This window comes from Taeniopygia guttata, chromosome 6 (assembly GCF_048771995.1).
Source record: "Taeniopygia guttata chromosome 6, bTaeGut7.mat, whole genome shotgun sequence".
Lineage (NCBI taxonomy): Eukaryota > Metazoa > Chordata > Aves > Passeriformes > Estrildidae > Taeniopygia > Taeniopygia guttata.
Window position 1 is genome coordinate 3,065,497 of NC_133031.1, and position 18,180 is coordinate 3,083,676.

Sequence of the window (18,180 nt, forward strand, 5' to 3'; positions counted from 1 at the left end):
TGCCTCTTGACATCTCCTGTCTCGCACTGTGTCACCCCCTCCACCTCACAATGCCAAAATTATCTGTATTTCCTTCTCCAGACCCACAGCCTTCCCTCCCCCACAGAGAAGCATCCCGAGCAGGGTGGCTTTGCTGAAGGCAGAGGGACTCCTCCTGCAAGGAGAAGCTCTGCTGCCTCAATTTCCACATTTCCAGATCGCTATAAAAGCAATCAGGGCATAACCCAGGGCTTTGAGCAGGCTGAGAGTGGGACCTGCAGCTTGGAAAACTCCTCCAGGAGAAGCACACAGGACTATGCAATGCAGAAGGGAAATGGGGCAGTGAAAGAGAAACTGCAAAATATTACTTTATTAGTAATCTGTTTACTTAACTACTGCAGAGATTTAAAAAAAACAGCTTTCTCCCCATTTATCCATTAGCTCCTCTTCCATCCAGCTGCACTGCTGAATTCCCATATTTATGACATCAGTGCATGTTGCTATAGAGATAATTAATTAATGCAACATAATCAAGTCAGCAATTTTACTACTTTACAGCTTAACGCAGGACTGGAAATAGAGTGGGGAGAACACCAAAGCCTAGCTCTGAAAAGCAAGGTTTTTAATGGTCCTTTAAGCCCTGAGAGTTGGGTCTGAAAGTCATTTCCACAGTACATGAAATGTGCTGCATTTGGCATAATCACCGTCATTAGAAGCCCAGAGAAAAATTAGAAAAACAGCAATAAAGAGGAATGAAAGTTCTGACAAAAAATTACAGGTGGAGAGCAGAGTTTTCTGAGCACCCAGCAAAACCCTTCATCTCCACCTGGCAAAAATGCCAGGCTCAACGGGCTTGTGGCCAAAGAGGCTGCAAGCTGTGGTGTCCTAGTGCCTAATCCCAAATACACCGGGCTTTTCCCCAAGAGCCACCCCAAAAATCATCTTTCCTGGGGTGCCTGCCTTCGCTGGAGGAGCAGCTCCTTGTGGGACCTCCTGAGCCAGATGCTGATGAGAAGTGGGAAATTCAGGACTCCTGGACCACTGACCAATATGATTAAGCAGAAGCCATTTATTGTTTACAGTATATACTTATTTATAGATTCTGCCACTACTGCACATGCTGATCACACATTTCTTATTGGTGCCTTGTCTTGTCCATGCATTCTGCAAGCACCTTTCAGAATATGTGGTTGGTTACAGTCCAGGTGGCTCACAGCTCTCTGTTACCTATTTCATGTGCTCTTGGAATTCAGTTTCTCAGCTTCTTCTTTCACATTTTAGCACAGTTTATGTCTTAGTAACCTTGATGAATTCCAGAGGGCCCTGAGGAGATTCTGATTAGAACATTTACCAGCAGGATGGCTGGTGCACACTGCAGTCTCAGTTGTCCAGGTACATTTCCACACCCCTTGGCAGGGCAGGAGACTGGATGTCACGCTCAGCCAGGAGCTGGTGGCTTTCCCAGCTGCCAGCAGAGCCAGGCTTCCCTGCCTGTCACAGGCGAGGAGCAAGGAGGTGACACCGGGCACTGGCACCTCTCTCGTCCCTGACAGCCAGGCTGAGTTCACAGCTGACAAGGACAGCAGTGGCTTGTCAACGTGTCCAAACAGGACACTCTGATGGGAGCTGTAACTCCACCCAGGAGCTTGCCTTCCTACCAAGAGCTAGGCCAAAAAAAAAAGGATGCTGCGAATATCCAAGTAGGTGCCACACTTGCTGCTTGTAACTCCACCCTTTTGCTAATTTAGAAGATTAAAATCAGTCCCCTTTTTCAAGGGAAGCCTAATTTTTTTTTTTTTTCCTGTACTAATTAGAATCTTTTTATATACTTTTAAGTCCAGGGTCTCTGCCTTTTGAGGTTAGAGAGACAAAAGCAGCACAGATGAAATTAGGTCGCTTAACCCTCAGGATGCTCCCATTCCTCAGCAAAAGTTGCTCCATACACAGGGGAGCAAAGGGGGAAAAGCTTTAAGAGAGACATGCAGAATATCTGAGCTAAAGGCTGTGTTTTGGGGACAAGAGTGATATCATAAAGCCACATTTGCCTTCCATAACCATGAAGTTTTTCAGGCTGTGGTATTTCCATGGTAAGCTTCACTGCCAAGCAGTAACTGAAGCCTCCTACACTTCTCAGAGAACTGCCCAGTGAAGAAACAACCAAGCAAATTATTATTTTTTAAAGATTTTAAATAATTTAATAGGAAAATCAGCAGACCAGAATACTGCTACCCAGCTTTATAAGCTGTCTCCACAATACACAAAGTAGAGAGACTTTTCCCAAAGGCATAGAGTGATAGAACAAGGGGAAAAGCTGAAGGAGGGAAGGTGTAGATGAGATATTGAGAAAAAATTCTTCCCTCTGAGGGTGGGGAGGCCCTGGCACAGGGTGCCCAGAGAAGCTGTGACTGCTCCTGGATCCCTGGCAGTGTCCAAAGCCAGGCTGGATGGGGCTGGGAACAAGCTGGTCTAGTGGAAGTGTCCCTGCCCATGGCAGGGGGATGGGATTGGCTGAGCTTTAATGTCCTTCCCAACCCAAACCATTCCATGTTTCCACACACTAGTTCAATTAAAGCATGGAAAAGTGCACAGCTTTTATGTTGCATTCATGTACAACACAGTTGAAGAAAATTAGGACCAAAAACCACCCAAGTATTAAACGCATCATGATTTGTTTGGAGACTTCAGCATCAGCTCCCGGTTCTCTCCAGGCTCAGCTACTTCCAATGGGATAAATTGCACAGAGCCACTAAAATCCAGAGCTTATTGCACACCATCTGCAGGCAGACACAGTCCTCTCTTCCCAAACCTCTTCCCAAGCTGCTTTCCTGGCAGCCTGCTGCTGTGACCTGTTGCAGGACTCCTCCTTGTCTGCCTGCAGCAGAGTCCTGGAGGAGACAGCTCCATCTGAAGGGGTCAGCTCAGCTGCAGCAGGAGAGTGGCAGAAACCTGTAGGACAATTTTCCTGCCACAGTTTGGACGGCAATATCCAAGCCACCAGAATATTTGCTTGATCTGCACAAAACCCAGAGGAAAAACCCACTCTTGCAGCCTCCAGCTGCTGCTGCTGCAAAGGTTTATAACTGGAATAAAGAGAGAACACATCATCCCTAAAGTCAGACGACAGCCCAGCCCAGATAGAGGCAAGAAATCATCTCTGGTGAGAGCAACAATGAGCAATTTAGCTTGATTATATCCTTGCAGATCTCCCTATTTATAATGCTTTGCATTATTTTGAATGCAAACTGGTGGGTATTTTTTTTTTCTCTGTGCATCAGCTCTCGTGACCAAAAATTAGCTCCTGATTAAAAGAGACTTTAAATAAAGGAGTGCAAACAAGCCCAAAAAAAGTGCTGCTGCATCCCCATCCTCTTGTATCAGACTGACTGCTGCAAATGTCAGCTTTATTTACTGTTTGCAGTCCACTAAGCTTTTGTGTCTCGCAGGAGAGGTAAGATTGGGAATTCTGGATCAGGTGGGAGGAAAGAACAACAGAGGAGAGGTAAATAAATAAACAACCATGGGGCCCATGTGCCCAGGAGGCTCCTGGTAGATCATACTTGCAACATACATGCAAGTTTGTCCACAGATGCAGCAAACAAAGGAAATAAGCTTCACTGGTGAGAGCCTGACCTTTTCCATCTTCCCCCCAGCAGAAATCAGGCTCCGACAGGGACCAAGAAAAGGGTTAGAAATAGCAAAGATAATAAAGTCAGGCATCAGAAGCACAGGAGGGTGAAGGGAAAAGACAGGCAGGTGAAAGGACAGCCCAGGAAAACCTGAAATACTGGAAGTCATCCTCTATGGCCAAAATACCGTGAGATAACCTATCCCACTGAAATACTGGCAGTGGAGGGCGAGGCCAGGTGAGTCCAGGAGCTCCATTTCCATGCTGAGAGGAGGAGTTGGCTCTGCCTCAGACATGGACCTGCTCCTTTTGGCACAGCACAATGCTCAGCAGAATAGAATTCCCCTCCAGCAAGGGGCAGGCAGACACCAAACAAGATTAGTTTGAATTTTCCAGACTCGATTGCATCCAGAGCACAGGAAATGTTGCTGATTATTCCAAGTAGAGGGTTCCTAACCCCCCTGATGGCTGAGCCTCAGCCTGGAGGGGGTGTCTGAACTCACAGTGCACGGAGAGCCCAGCACTGAGCTGGGCCACCCCATCAGCACAGGGCACTGCCTGGGTTACATTTTGGTTGTTTATGGGTTTTATATTCATCTTAAATGCTGTGTCCGGGTCTGGGACCGTCAGAAGAAAGATACTGAGGGGCCAGAGCATGTCCAGGGAAGCTGGGGAAGGGGCTGGAGCCCCAGGAGCGGCTGAGGGAGCTGGGAAGGGGCTCAGCCTGGAGAAAAGGAGGCTCAGGGGGGACCTTGTGGCTCTGCACAGCTCCTGCCAGGAGGGGACAGCCAGGGCGGGTCGGGCTCTGCTGCCAGGGAACAGGGACAGGACAAGGGGAAATGGGCTCAGGCTGGGCCAGGGGAGGCTCAGCTTGGACAGCAGCAGGAATTTCTCCATGGAAAGGGGTGTCAAGCTTTGGAATGGACTGCCCAGGGAGGTGGTGGAGTCCCCATCCCTGACTGGACGTGGCACATTGCTCTGGGCTGGTTGACAAGGTGGGCATTGGGCACCAAGGTTGGATTCAATGATCTTGGGGGGCTCTTCCAACCTAAATAATTCTGGGATTCAGCCTCTGCTTAATTAGCTAGGCTGAGCTCCACTGGGAAACAGCACAGCAAGACCTGAGCACAGGACTCACTGCACAGGGGCAGAGCTGGGCGAGTTCAGTCTCCAGAAGGTACTGGGTTTATAGACACATCTTCTGGTCAACAGGATGGGAAAAGGGATAGAAAGGAGGGGATGCTCACCCCTGCATCTTCCTGGCAGGACTTACAGCACTCTGCCTTCATCAGGCAGGCTCGGGGCTTGCTGGTGAGCAAATCCACTGCTCAGAGAGCTCAAAACTCCTCTCTCAAACCCTCAGCCAAATCCACACTAATGCACTGCTCCTGGCTGCACAGGTACTCAGCCCTCCTCCAAGCACTGAGAGCAGGAAAAGCTAACTCCAATAAATGCAAAGCAATTCCTTTCGATTCCCCCTCTTAAATGCAGCACTTAATTAACTCTACTGGGGCTTCTCTCGCTCTCTCTCTCGTGTTTCCATGCCACCGAGGTTAGGAAAACACCTTCTCCCTTTGCACAGAGGGGCCCTCCCTGCTCCCTGCTGGCATCACACAGCCACAGACAGCCCTCGGGCACACGGAGCCCCAAAACTGTGAGAGCTTCTCCTGCAGAAAGCTGGGAGCAGATGGTGGTTTTTCACTGCTCTGGCTGACCCTCGCTTGGACTCCAAGCCAGCAACTTCACCAGGCTGTGGTGCTCGAGTGGAACAGCAGAAAACCAAGCTGCCACCCTGCCAGAGCCAACATTCAGAGTCAGCAAGGCTGAACTCTCCAGAAGAAAAGAAAAAGAAAGAAAAGCAGAGATGGGGAGTGGAGGGAACCACCCAAACCAGATGTTTTAAGCAGCTGGCATGGCTGTTTCTCCCAAGATGCTGAGGAAGGCAAACTCTGTGGCTTGACAGACCCCCATCAGCCACCCCCTTCCTGCCAACACAGAATTCAAATCAGCCCTGCTGGATTTAATCATCTTCTCCCCTTAAATAACAAACTGGGGGCAGGACAGGAAAAGGATTTATTCATGTCACTAACTGTCAAAAAAATGTTTACTGTGCTAAAATAACCTGCAGTAAGAAAAAATTAAAATATTAAGAAAGAGAAAACACCCAGAGGAGAGGGAAGTGTGAAAACATCAGCACTGCACAAGGGACACGGTCGATGTTGAGGTGGGAAAGACATGAGCTATTCCAGCAGATATTAACAGGGAAAGCAGAGCAGGAAGGAAGGAGGAAGCACACTGGTTGGCTCAGTGTTTGAGCTGAGCACTGCTTTTTGGGCAGAGCTGAAAATACACATTTTTTTGAATCAGAGTTTGTAGGACTTGCACCAAACCCCAGCACAAACTCAACAGGTCGCACAGCAGCTCCCCCAGCCCTGGCCTGATAGCCTGCATGACAGCAGAGCACATTCTCAAAAGATCTTCAGAGAGAGGGAAAAAAGGCAGCAGAAGCAGGGCAGCAAGATGCTCCTCCTGCAGTGAAAGGTCAGGGGATGCCAGAGGCCTCAGAAATAACAGCAAAAATTCAACGTACCAGGAAAAACAAAAACTTTGAAGCATTACTGAAACAGCCTCCAGCTCTGTCACACCAGGCATGAATCCTTTACAACAGGGCACACGAAGGGCCCAGAACACAAAAGGCTTGAGCAATCCAGCAAAAGCCCATCAAGGACTATTAAATATAAAGTTACAGATTAACTTTCAACTCAGGAAGCCCTGAAGCTGCAAAATGCCCCAGACTGGGAGGGAGCAAAGTTGTGGGTGCAGATTCTTTCTCAGGATCCTGCCCCTCACTGGAGCCCCTCCAGGGAACTCAGCACAGGCAGTGGGCACTGCAGATAAAGGGGCTGAGGGCCACATTTCACCAGGGCAGCACTCACCTTCATCAGGGGGATGAAGTATTCCCAATCTTACCTTTTGGGCTGTGAGGCTGCTGGCACAGCCCCAAGAAGAGTGGCCCATTAAGGGGGACACATCAAGAGCTGTACCCACCCACATCTTGCCCAGGGAAGCTGCGGATGCCACATCCCTGGAAACGTTCAAGGACAAGCTGGATGGGGCTTGGAGCAGCCTGGTCTAGTGGGAAGTGTCCCTGTCCATGGCAGGGGTATGAACAAGGTGAGATTTAAGGTCCTTTCCAACCCAAACCATTCTGGGATTCCATGACATCTAGGACCCCTTCACCATCTGCAGCAGGTGAATGGAGGCAGGCACAGAGCAGACCCCATCTGGAACATCCCATCGTTCAACACTCCCATTATAACTGTGCTCTGCCTTCCAGACAGCCTTTCCAGAGTGGACACACCAGAGTTTTCCAACAGCTTGCACTGAAAATTCCTCAAGCTCCTCTGCAATTCATTTCTGTCATCTGATGCAAAACCAGCCTGTCTCATTCCTCTCATCCTGTTTTTTTTAAACTGGTGCTCACAGCAGGAACCCTGTAAAGATCAATTTGTTGATGTTTCAGGCACGATCCCAACCTTTTAGAGCTCCCCTGTGCTTTAGCAGCTATTTCTCATCCTGGGAGACACTCTGCTGGTGGGATTGAACAGGACAGTGGAGCTGCAGTGGGAGCCAGATCAGGGGTCCACATTCCCAACTTGAGGCTTAAAGGAAACAGCCACCTGCAGAAAATAGCAGGAAAATTAGGTAGCAACAGCATGGAATTTCTTATTCTCACATCCCCTCTGGCTGTCCAGCATCTGGGAATGCCCAGAGGCCTTTCCAGATAAATCAGCACAAAGAACAACCTCATCATAGATAATACCAAATAGCTGAACCCAGGAACAAATTGTTTCCTGCTCTAAGACTGTGTTTCTTATCACAAGTCCTTAGGGAACAAGAAATGGAATGAGATTCCCTCCTGTCAGAATACAATCAGGATGTGTGTTACAAGAAAATGAACCCAACTGCTGCACAACCTCCTTGGCCATTGCAGTCTCCTGATCCAGAGGTGGCCAAACACAGGCAGGAGGAGAGCAAGGAGAGGATCAAGAACCACAGGGAAGCAGAGGCAGCCTGGCTCATCACTGATTCCAGCAGCAGGATGGCATTCCAGCTCCACCTGCAGGAATTTCCGTGGGTGAGAAAACCTTCAAGGTTAGATGGGAAAGGTTGTTGTTGCTCTGGACAGTGAGGGAAGCTGAGGTTGGTGGGGAGGAACAGGCTACAGGGAAGGTGGTGAGCTTGGGGGTTGTATAAAAATGCCATCAAATAGCTTGGAAAGTCAAGAGGGTTGGGTTTCTTAGCATAATCCCACAGGCAAATGCTGAATCCAGCAACCTCTATGAATTCCCTGCTCCAGCCCATGCTCTCCTTGTGTTCCATCTCTCCACACAGCTGAAGTTTCCAGGAGGAAAATTTGCTGGAGTTGGATTCTACAGGAATATTAGAGAGCAATGGCCAAATGAAATCTCAGTTAACAGAAGAGAACATGCATGATACAAATTGCATTTAAAAAAAACATTAACTCCTCTAGATTGGGGAATCACAATTGGTATGTCCTTGCAAAATTATTCACCCCTTTAATTGGAGGTTTTGTGGGGGTGGGAGGTCAATTAAGTCTCTGTGATGCTTCAAGAAACCTAACATGATTTGGGCATGAACCTCAGGCTAAAAGAAGTAGAAATGCATCTCGTTTCTCAAGTAACCCATTCTGTAGAATCATTTATGTTGGAAAGAGCTCCTAGACCGAGTCCAACCCCTAAAAATGGGGAACATCATGAAGAGGTACAAAAAAGGCCTTTAGTACTTTCACAACTACAGAAAAACCCCTCAAACTTATTCAATTCCAGGGGAAAACACATCCCAAACCTTTAAATCTGCACAATTTTTAAAAAGCAGGTATTTCAATGTTATCTACACAGCAGCAATCACAGCCAGGAAATGCATGAGCACGTTATGGCTCACAGGAGAAATCCCTGCAGGAAAATAAGGGTGAGAGACAGGAGAGTTGCCAGCATGGATCACCAGTCCCAGAGCAAGTGCAAGGCATGGAGGGAACCTCACACAGGGAACAAGGAAAACTGTGACCTTGAGGTGAGAACACATCTGTAACAGTTCTATAAAGATGGCAATGTCCTATTTATATAAAATACCTGTGCAGATAGGCAGGAAGCCACGCATAAAAATCCTACACCAAGCTTCCAAAAAAAACCCTCATCTTTCTCCTTCTGCTCCCATCTCCCTATCAATCCATGGCAAAGCTGTTCTGAATGCCTCCTTTCCTCCCCACAGTTGAGAATACAAGACCTAAATCCTGGTCTATAATTCAAATAATTCATCTTCATTTTAGCTGAATTATCAGCATTTTCTCTGCTGGCTTTACCTATGCAGACAGCAATCATGGGGGAGAAAAAAAAAGTTTAAAAAAAAAAAAAAAGGTTAAAAAAAAAAAAATCCTGTCAACTTATTCAAAGGCTGGAAATGCCTCACAGCCCTGGCTGTTACAGGCTGGGTTTTTTTGCATCTCTCTTCAAGCAGAAAAGCAGCACAAATATGGACTTGGAGATCTAAAGTGGCAGCTGGACTGACAAAGAAAAATGTTTGGTGGGGTAGCACACACTCAGCAAAACCAACAGCATCCTAAACTAGATCGTTTTTGCCAGGTTTAAAATCCAAATTGAGGCTTGTAGGAGACTCCAGAGAATATCAGTGATTCAGAGGTGGAAACAAGAATTTTTCCCCAGACTGACTTTGCAGGGGTTTTGGAGAGAAAGAGATGGTAGCAATAACAAATATAAGAAATATAAGAAATAAAACAAATATAACAAATAATACACCATTAGTACACAGGGACAGACTAAACACCAACAGATTGATATTATCCCATTATTATTTCATTGAAATAATGAAATGCCCTCTACCAAGCCAGGATTAATGCAGTCTCATCACAAAAGGCCAAGCAGGGTCTAGAAAAACAGTACCCATGGAAAATAAAATGGCTTAAATTTCTGCCATGAACCTGTGCCAAACCATTCCCGTTGCACAGACACCTCCAAATACCTTTGAAAAGCCAACAAGGAGCACCAGCACGGATGCAAGAACAGATTCCAGCAGCTTGTGTTTCATACCTTCCCAGCTTGGACCTCTGAGCAGCCTGGTTTAGTGGAAGGTGTCCCTGCTCATGGCAGGGGTGGGATGGGATGAGCTTTAAAGTCCCTCCCAACCCAAACCATTCCATGGGTCCATGATTTCCCAGTGCTTTCCCCCAGGAGGGACTTCTCCCATTGTGCTGGGATCAGTGGGACTCTGCTCTGGAAAACAATATTAATGGCATTTTGAGAAAGCACCAGCTCAGGTCTCTCAACACCTTTTGCAACAGATCCACCTTTCATTTGCTGCACTGAGCCATGTCCCACACCCTTTGGTGTTTCAGGAGCATCAACAGGTCACAGACAACACAAAAAGAAGCCAAAAGGCATTTTGCAAGGACAGAAACAGTTCTGAGAGAGCCACCTGGGGAAAGAAATCCAACCAAACATCCAAAGAACAAAAAAAGGCCTTTAGTACAGAAAAACCCCTCAAACTTATTAGATTCCAGGGGAAAACACATCCCAAACCTTCAAATTTTTAAAAAGCAGGTATTTCAGTATTATCTGCACAACAGATCTACCTGATTCCCTGCTCTGCTCCAGCACAGCTTCACCACCAGGAGCTTGGTTTCCCTGTGGATGGGCTGGGCAGAGGTGGGGGCTCAGCCAGAACAGTCTCATGTCACCCCCCCGGGGCCACCCCTCCCAGATAAGCACACACCACCATCAAGGATCAATTAAAACCAGCAGGAGCAGAGGAGAACGTGCACTTCCATCCAGTGCTCAACTTTTCCATCCCAGTTTTCCTGCGTGGTTTTTTTTGGGATCAGTACCTTTTGCCCATGAGCAACGATAAAACTACTGATTAAACTTTAAAGGGGAGCTGTCTTTGAACCAGAGGAGAGGCACAGCAGGGTAGGGATGCATTATTTAAAGGAGGGTTTGTGTTTTCTACCCCAGCAGCCACCACGAGATTTACCAGGCAAAGCACGGTGCTACTGCAGAGTCAAAATCCGAGTGCCCGGAGATGAACGTTCCACGGTAATGCAAGCCTGAATAATCCCTTTATTACACCTTCTGATTGTAACTTTAACAAGGAACAAGTTTTACAGCTAATATTTTGGAGAGCTGCAACAGGGTTATTTTTATGGCATGCCAAGAATTCACGGGAGAACGAGTCTCACCTAAGTTTACTTCTTCCATCAGGGGACTAAACAGATTTTTCACATAAAATTACCTATCACATGCTGCCTATAAAAAGATGTGCCTGTAAACATCCTGTTTTAACCTCGGGGCTGGAAGTGAGCATCACAAGGAGCAAAAAATTCCTCCTTCCCTGCTGAGGTATCCCAGACACCTCCAGCCCCTACCAGCTGCTGGAGCAGGGCTGTGCTCAGGATATGCAGCGAGCCCCTCTGTGTGTTTGCCTATCATTTAAAGTCAACGTTTCTCACTTTCTTTTTACCTTCTAAATCAAAGAAGAATTAACCTTTGGTGGGGAAAAGATAAATTTAAAAACTGCACGGCCCATCTGCAGTGTTGACAGAATTGTTTTCATTTGCAAGCAAATAGAAGTTGAACTTAAAATTCAAATATTCATTTATCAGTATTAACCCAGCTGGCCCTCCCCTCATTGTCCTCACTCACTCAGGCCTTTTTCTTGTTTGCCTTTCAGTGGGTTCATGAGTGTAGAGTCATTTTTGTGCCTCAGATTACCCCCTGAAGTCCTCTGATGGGATTACCTGTTTCTAGGCAGCATTTAAAATAAAAAATTTAAAATTTAAGAATTCATATATTATAGTATTATTCTATGTTGTGGTATTGAAATGAACAGGGTCTATGCCTTTATTAATGTTCATCCCCAAAACGCCGTCCCATGATTCCACTGGATTATTTTGCATCCTGGTCCTAGTGTGGGTGACGTTGTAGGTGAATCCTAGGAGCAATTAGCTAATTAACATTTCAATGTCAGTACTTAGTTCAAGCCAAGTGTCCCAGCCAGTTTGTTTTGTGTTTTGTTCGTAACAGTATTATATACTATAAAATATAGTATAATGTGTTATATTATTATATTTTCTATATATATAGTACATAAATAAATTTATATTATATATATATATATATAAATAAATGTATATATATACACACACACAGAGAGAATTGGACTTTCAGAGAGGCTGCCATCCAGGGAAATCCATTCTCATCAATGGCGAGACTCCCAGAATCTGTTCTTCATTCCTTTTTCATTTGGAAATGTCAATGCGCGTTGTCGGAGCTCAATTGTTTTCTTTAATCATCCGCAGCAGTGAAGTAGAAAGTGCTCATCTTGGTGGTGGGGAAAAAACAGTCGCTTTATTCGTGCCCCACTCAATTTTAAGAGGATGCTTTTGGCCCTGGGGAATCACGGCTTGTGCACTCATCTTCCCTAGGAGAGATAAAGATCCCTCCACCGGGAAATTCGGTTTTCTTCTGCCACAGTCGCTGAGAAGGTGCCAAAGGAACCTTAAGGAAAAGCCATCAGGAAACCTGGGCATCCTCCGATTTTGAATGTGGGGAATAGAAAAAGAAGTGAGGCTTTGTTGTCTCGATTTTCGCCAAGCCACAAAGGCGAAGTGCAGAATGTGGTTCTTTATCACTCTCCAGAGCTGTTCCTCAGTGCAACAAGCTACTTACAATCTTTTCACTTCAGTAATTGTTGGGGTTTTTTTTCACCCGGCAATCACAAAGAAAAGCTGCTGAAAGGTGCAGGCAATAGTGTTCTTAAAGAGCTGTTGACAACTCCCAGGAAACTTTTACATTTCGAAGGCATTCTGCTCACATTTCCTGTATTTTCTGTGGTTCTTAAGTTCCTCAATTTAGCGCACAAAGCTATTTGCATGAAAATAGCATCTTGAGAGTTTCTTACAGAAGACTTACAATACCTTGCCTTAAAAAAAAAAAAAAAAATACACCACATAATTGTAGAATTATGTGTTGAACATCTCAGGTAGCCGGGGTAAGAGGAGAACTAAGCACAAAACTGATTGCAAACATTTTTCTTTCATTTTGGATCCCATCAAGCTCTCATTCTCCAGCTGCCACTCACAATGGCACTCCTGGATGCACTAATCTAGTGCCATTATCATTCTCTAAAGGCAAGAAGCACTTTTATTAAAGCAAATGCAAATTAATTTAATGGTTTCACTGTCTGTGTTTCTAAAAATACATGTACATTTCCTCTTGACCTGCAGAGAGAAAATTCTGTATTGATACATTCTTGGGTAAACCCACTCCTAATGAAACATAAACATCCCATCTGGTAAGCACCTTTTTCCCAAAGTCCCAGAGAAATGGAACCTGTGATGCACTCCCCAGGTCAACTGAATGTTAGCTGGGACATTAAATCTCCTTCTAGAGGAGATAATCCTCAACAAATCCACCCGACTACAAATTCCACCAAGATAAAATGTTTTGGGTAGCCACCAACTCTCACCTAAGCATGCTGCACCTCCAATCAGCATCTTAAATATCTTAAATTACACCATGGAGTTAAACAGGACAGCTGGCAGTTCAACATGCTCCAGATTAAACAAAACAAACAACAAAAAAAGCCAGAGGGATGCATGTACTAAATTTTACACTTGCTGGTGTTTCTAGGTGAAAGCCTCACGAAGAGAGGTTGTTTTAGTGCTGGATGTTGGGATGAGCAAGGTATTTTCCATGCATTTTATTTGCTTAGGTTCTGGAGTCCATATTTCTGCTTCAGAATTCCTAGCCAAGAAGAGGTATCTGACCTCAAACTGCACCAGGGGAGGTTCAGGCTGGACATCAGGGAGAATTTCTACACAGAAAAGGTTGTTAGACAATGGAAGGGGCTGCCCAGCAAGGTGCTGGACATGTCCAACAAACAGTTTGTTGCACTTGGTGCTCTGGTCTGGTTGACCAGAGAAAACCAAACAACCCAAAAATAAAACAACAAAAAAAAAAGCACAACAACAACCAAAAACCTCACCAAAACACCCACAAAGAATAGCAAATCACTGGAAAGAAGCCCAGGAAGCATCTGGACTTTTCTTTGTGGACATCCCAGCTTCAACCCTGCCTTTGTTACAGAAAATGTCAGGACCATCTCCTAAAATGGGACATAGGAAGAACGTCTTGTAGTGTGAACAAATGTAGAATTATCTTGATGACTGGCAGTATTCAGCACACAAATCATCACACAAATTAATTTTTTTTTTTAATTACAAGGACACCTCCAAGTAGCTATTCTCATGCAAGTGTTTGTGTGCACAAATGCCAGAAAGACACAAAAAGCAAGAAATATACCAAAAGTAAAAAAAGAAAATGTAAGACTCACTGTGAGTAGAGGAGCTCTCTCCCATGAGGCAACCAGGAGGGTTGGTTTTTTTAACACTTCTGCCTGTTGTTGCAAAGGCAGGAAGAAAAGACAAATTAGAAAGATGAGAAGGTAGCAAAGCACAAGGTCAGCAATAATGTGACTCCAAGGTATTATTGAATTCAGTCAAGGTTAATCACAGGAGCCACGTTTTTACCTTGGTGCCTTCACCAGGTGGCTTAACACAATGTAAGGATCCGGCCCAAGAAACATTAGATTCTCTCATTTCTGCCTCACCGAGAAGTCTTTGCAAGACCCTGGGTAATTAAACTAATAAACCACAAGTGAAAGCCTGGGCTGGTGCCACTTTTTGACAAACACGTCGTGTCACGTTAACGGCCCTTATCCCATCGTGGGGATGGGAGCAGGGAAGGAGAACAAGACCAACCAGCTGATTTTCAATTAAGAGTTGAAATAAAAATGAAGTGCTTTTAGCGCTCGGCCTTCGAAGTGCCAATACCCTTAAATAACACAGATACCTGGCCATCCTACAGCCCTGGTAAGTAAATCAACTTCATTTGTTTAAAGCAGAGCTCAGCGGCACTTATTTAACAAGCACCGCTTCAAGCATGACTCAACACAGGCAAGAAGCCTTTTGGGGCAAAGGAAAATGTCTGAGAGATGCTGAGAGGAAAAAATTCTCTTCAGATTAGAAATCACTCACCACAGCAGCTTCTGGCCAGGCGTGGAGCACTTGGAGGTCACCCATCTCTGCTTAGGCTGAGGTAGGTCCTAGTTTTCCCAGGAAGGAATGCTGATGTCCCCAGAGGTTCAGCAGCTGGTGTGGGGTTGAGGTTGGGATTGCAGGCTCCTGGAGGGAGAAGCAAATACCTCAGAAAGTGGCTGAGCTCAGGACACCCTAAAATCCTCCTCAGTTATTGCTTCCTCCTTGGTGGATTTGCTCGAGGACATCTAAAGCCTTTAAAGCACCACAGGTGGTTCTGGCCTGGAGATTGGACGTTGAATTTGAAAGATGGGTGCTGATGTCCTTGCAAACAACTCGATGGGTAAGGGTCTTTAGGATAAATGGGTTTTAATATGTTCAAAATGGGATTTACATCAGTATCCACCTCAAGCCCCACGGCTTTGTTACAGAACCCAGTCTGACCCCCGAACTTCAGTCATGGGAGAATTGGGCCCGCATAGGCTGACTGCAGACCCAGACAGTCTGAACATCTGATGGATCTGCAGAACCCAGACAGCCTGAACTTTTAACTCTGGGGGAAAACAACGTGTTCAAGGGAGGGAAGGTGTGATGAGCGGTTCAGGAAGGTTGCACCTTCCTCCTACCTCAGCCAACGGGGAAAGGAAGAGAGCAAAATGCAGCCAGGAGTTTAGGATAAGAGACTGAGTCCTGTGCAACTAAGAGAGAGAGACCTCACCAGTGATGTGAGGGATATGCCCCAGTGGACTCTCTCCCCTTATTCAAATAAGGTTGCAGGACTTTTCTGTCTCCTTTGTGGACACTGGCTCTTCAGAGCATGGTTTTTCTGTACAAACCGGAGCCCTGTTTTGGTGGGTCAGCAGCATCCAAGATGTCAGTGGGATCCATTGATGAGCTCCAAAGCCCCATCTCTATCTCTGTTTCAGACCCTGCAACATTTCACAGCCTATTTATGACCTGTCCCATGTAATTCAGCCATCTCCCATCATCTGTGAACACATTGTGCAGATTCCAGCTTTTTCTCCAGGAGTATCCAGGCATCCTCTGCAAACTCCTACCTGTACAGACTTCTCCTTCTTCACCAGTTCCATCTGGGTGGATGTACCTCAGGCACTCACTATCCTGGCTGTTTAGGGCTGAGGGAAGCTCCTGGACCTTCTTCACCACATTTTAAATGCTTTGAGCCTCATGCTTCATTAGTGAGGACTCCTCCCTGTCATTATCTTCCACTCTAGTCTCTGTATCCAGATCTCTTTGATCTATTTACAATAAGATCCACTTACCCCAATCCCTGACCCCACATCTTTTGATGCAACACACAACTAATTCTTTGTGAGGGTCTCTTTCCTTCTGCCAAAGAACTCTCCAGAAGCAGCTTTGTGTTACAGCCAAACCCATTCAAAGGCCCCTTTAGACACTTATCCTGAAGCTCCCTTTCAATCAGTTCTCTTCATGGAAGTGCTCTTGCCCACACATGCTCCAGGCTCTCATGTGCTCCATACAAAGCCTCTCAGTGCCTCCTAAGGGGGGTTTATGGACCAATGCACATTAACCTTTCCTCTAAAAAACCTGAATATGGAGAACCAAGGTTATGCCAAAAGCCTAATAACCAGTGGAGAGCAGGAGGAACAGCTGCAGCCTTGCAGAGTGTTGAACTGCTTTTTTGGGATGCTTGGATAAGGGAAATAAGCACAGAAGTATTTTGAAAGAGTGCTCCTTCATGTCTCTCAAAATTACCAATAATCAGGAGCTAATTTTCTCTGTCCTGTTAAAGCTTGCTTGATTTCTTGAGAAATTAATACCTGTCCTTTAAGGTTAGGATGACACAAGCACCGATGATTTTTCAATGGCTCAGCTTCAGCCTTGTAGAACAGCAAAATTACCATCATGTATCATCAGGTAAAGCAGAAGTTTCATTATTTAAAGGGAAAAAAAACCATGCATTAATATTCTCTGTGATAAATGCAGAAGCACATCTGATAGATTCATAAAATATCCAGAGGCCCACAAGGATTACCAAGTCCAACTCCTGGCCCTGTATAGACACTCTAACAATCCCACCCTGTGCCTTAGATCATTGTCCCAGTGCTCCTTGAATTCTGGCAGGTTTGGGGCCATGACCATTACCCGGGCAGCCTGTTCAGTCTCTGACCTCAGTTCACACTTCTGAATACAAACATTTTGGAGAACAGCCTGAACTCTTGTGTACTACTGACATAATCCAAAATATGGATCAGAGTGGAGCTGTGGTGAAGGAGCAGTGCCACAGAAACACACAGTAGTTTACTTTTCACCTGCCCCCATGCAGCTAAATTTAAATCCTTATGAGTACCTTGCAGCCAAGTTGTAGAGGAAACGGCAGCATTTAGATCCAGGGTTTAAAATATTTACTGTTGTCTTAGGTTGGAAGATGTAGCTGGGAGTATGTTCTATCACCATCTGTCAGAGGTGAGGCAGTTCTCTTCTGTCCATTGGGCGGTTTTTCTTTATCTCTCCCACAACCAATCCCCTTCCAGGAGATCTCTGCTGTTCATGGCCACTGAGTGTCCCTGCATGGCTGAGAAAATCCCATCATCCATGGGGAGATGCTCTGCCCAAGGGAGGAGCCAAGAATTCCTACCTGGATACAATCTGACCTGGGAACAGCACAGCAGCCTTTGCCCCCTGCATTCCCAGAGGAGCAGCTTTCTTCCCACTGCATTCCCAGAGGAGCCCAGGCCCATCTCCCCCAGCCCTGGAGCTCCAGAGGAAAACTCCCCCCTTGTGCAGGATCCTGCTCCAGCAGAAGCACAGCTGGCACTGCAGGAGGGCTGAGCCACCCTGGGATGGGGCTGCTGCCACCTCCCTGACCCACAGGCTGCCAGGGCCTGCTCTGACTCTGGCAGGGTTGTTTTGTATTACTACATTTTTTATTTTCTTCCCCAATAAAGAACAGTTATTCCTACTCACATATCTTTGCCTGAGAGCCCTTTAATTTCAAAATTGTAATAATTCGAAGGGAGGGGATTTACATTTTCCATTTGAGGGGAGGCTCCTGACTTCCTTAGCAGACACCTGTATTTTCAAACTATCCAATGAGATGTGGCCCTTTCCTTAAGGATGCAACCATGCTTTGGGGAGTGGAAAAAAGGTCTGAAGGCATTAAGTGCATAGGAGCACTCTACTCCTCCACACACACCAGCCCAAAGCTTAGGACAAAGCCAAACATCCATCCCACTCCATTCCCCAGGTGAACTCCAAACTACAAAAAGTGAGGCTGTGCAAACCATCCCGCTGTGAGGCCTGGCAGCCCCAGAACAGAGCACAGAGCCCTGGGGGAGGACGCCCCCCACACTCACCCCCACAGGGCTGACTGCTGAGGAAATGGGGTGTCTCTGCCCCTCCCTTTCAGAAGCAAGACGTAGAAAAAGGGACAAGGCTGCCATTATTATTGGAGGTTTCAGAA

At 46.0% G+C, this 18,180-nt stretch overlaps 1 long non-coding RNA gene across 1 annotated transcript; it reads right to left on the reverse strand.

The window, feature by feature from the left end:
* Window positions 1-11,842: 11,842 nt before the first annotated feature.
* LOC140684409 (uncharacterized) lies at window positions 11,843-17,180 on the reverse strand. Its single transcript, XR_012056640.1, has 3 exons — window positions 16,538-17,180; window positions 14,736-14,882; window positions 11,843-12,619 (listed from the first exon to the last, which is right to left on the reverse strand). It is a non-coding gene; the product is annotated as an uncharacterized lncRNA (long non-coding RNA).
* Between the last annotated feature and the right edge of the window lie 1,000 nt (window positions 17,181-18,180).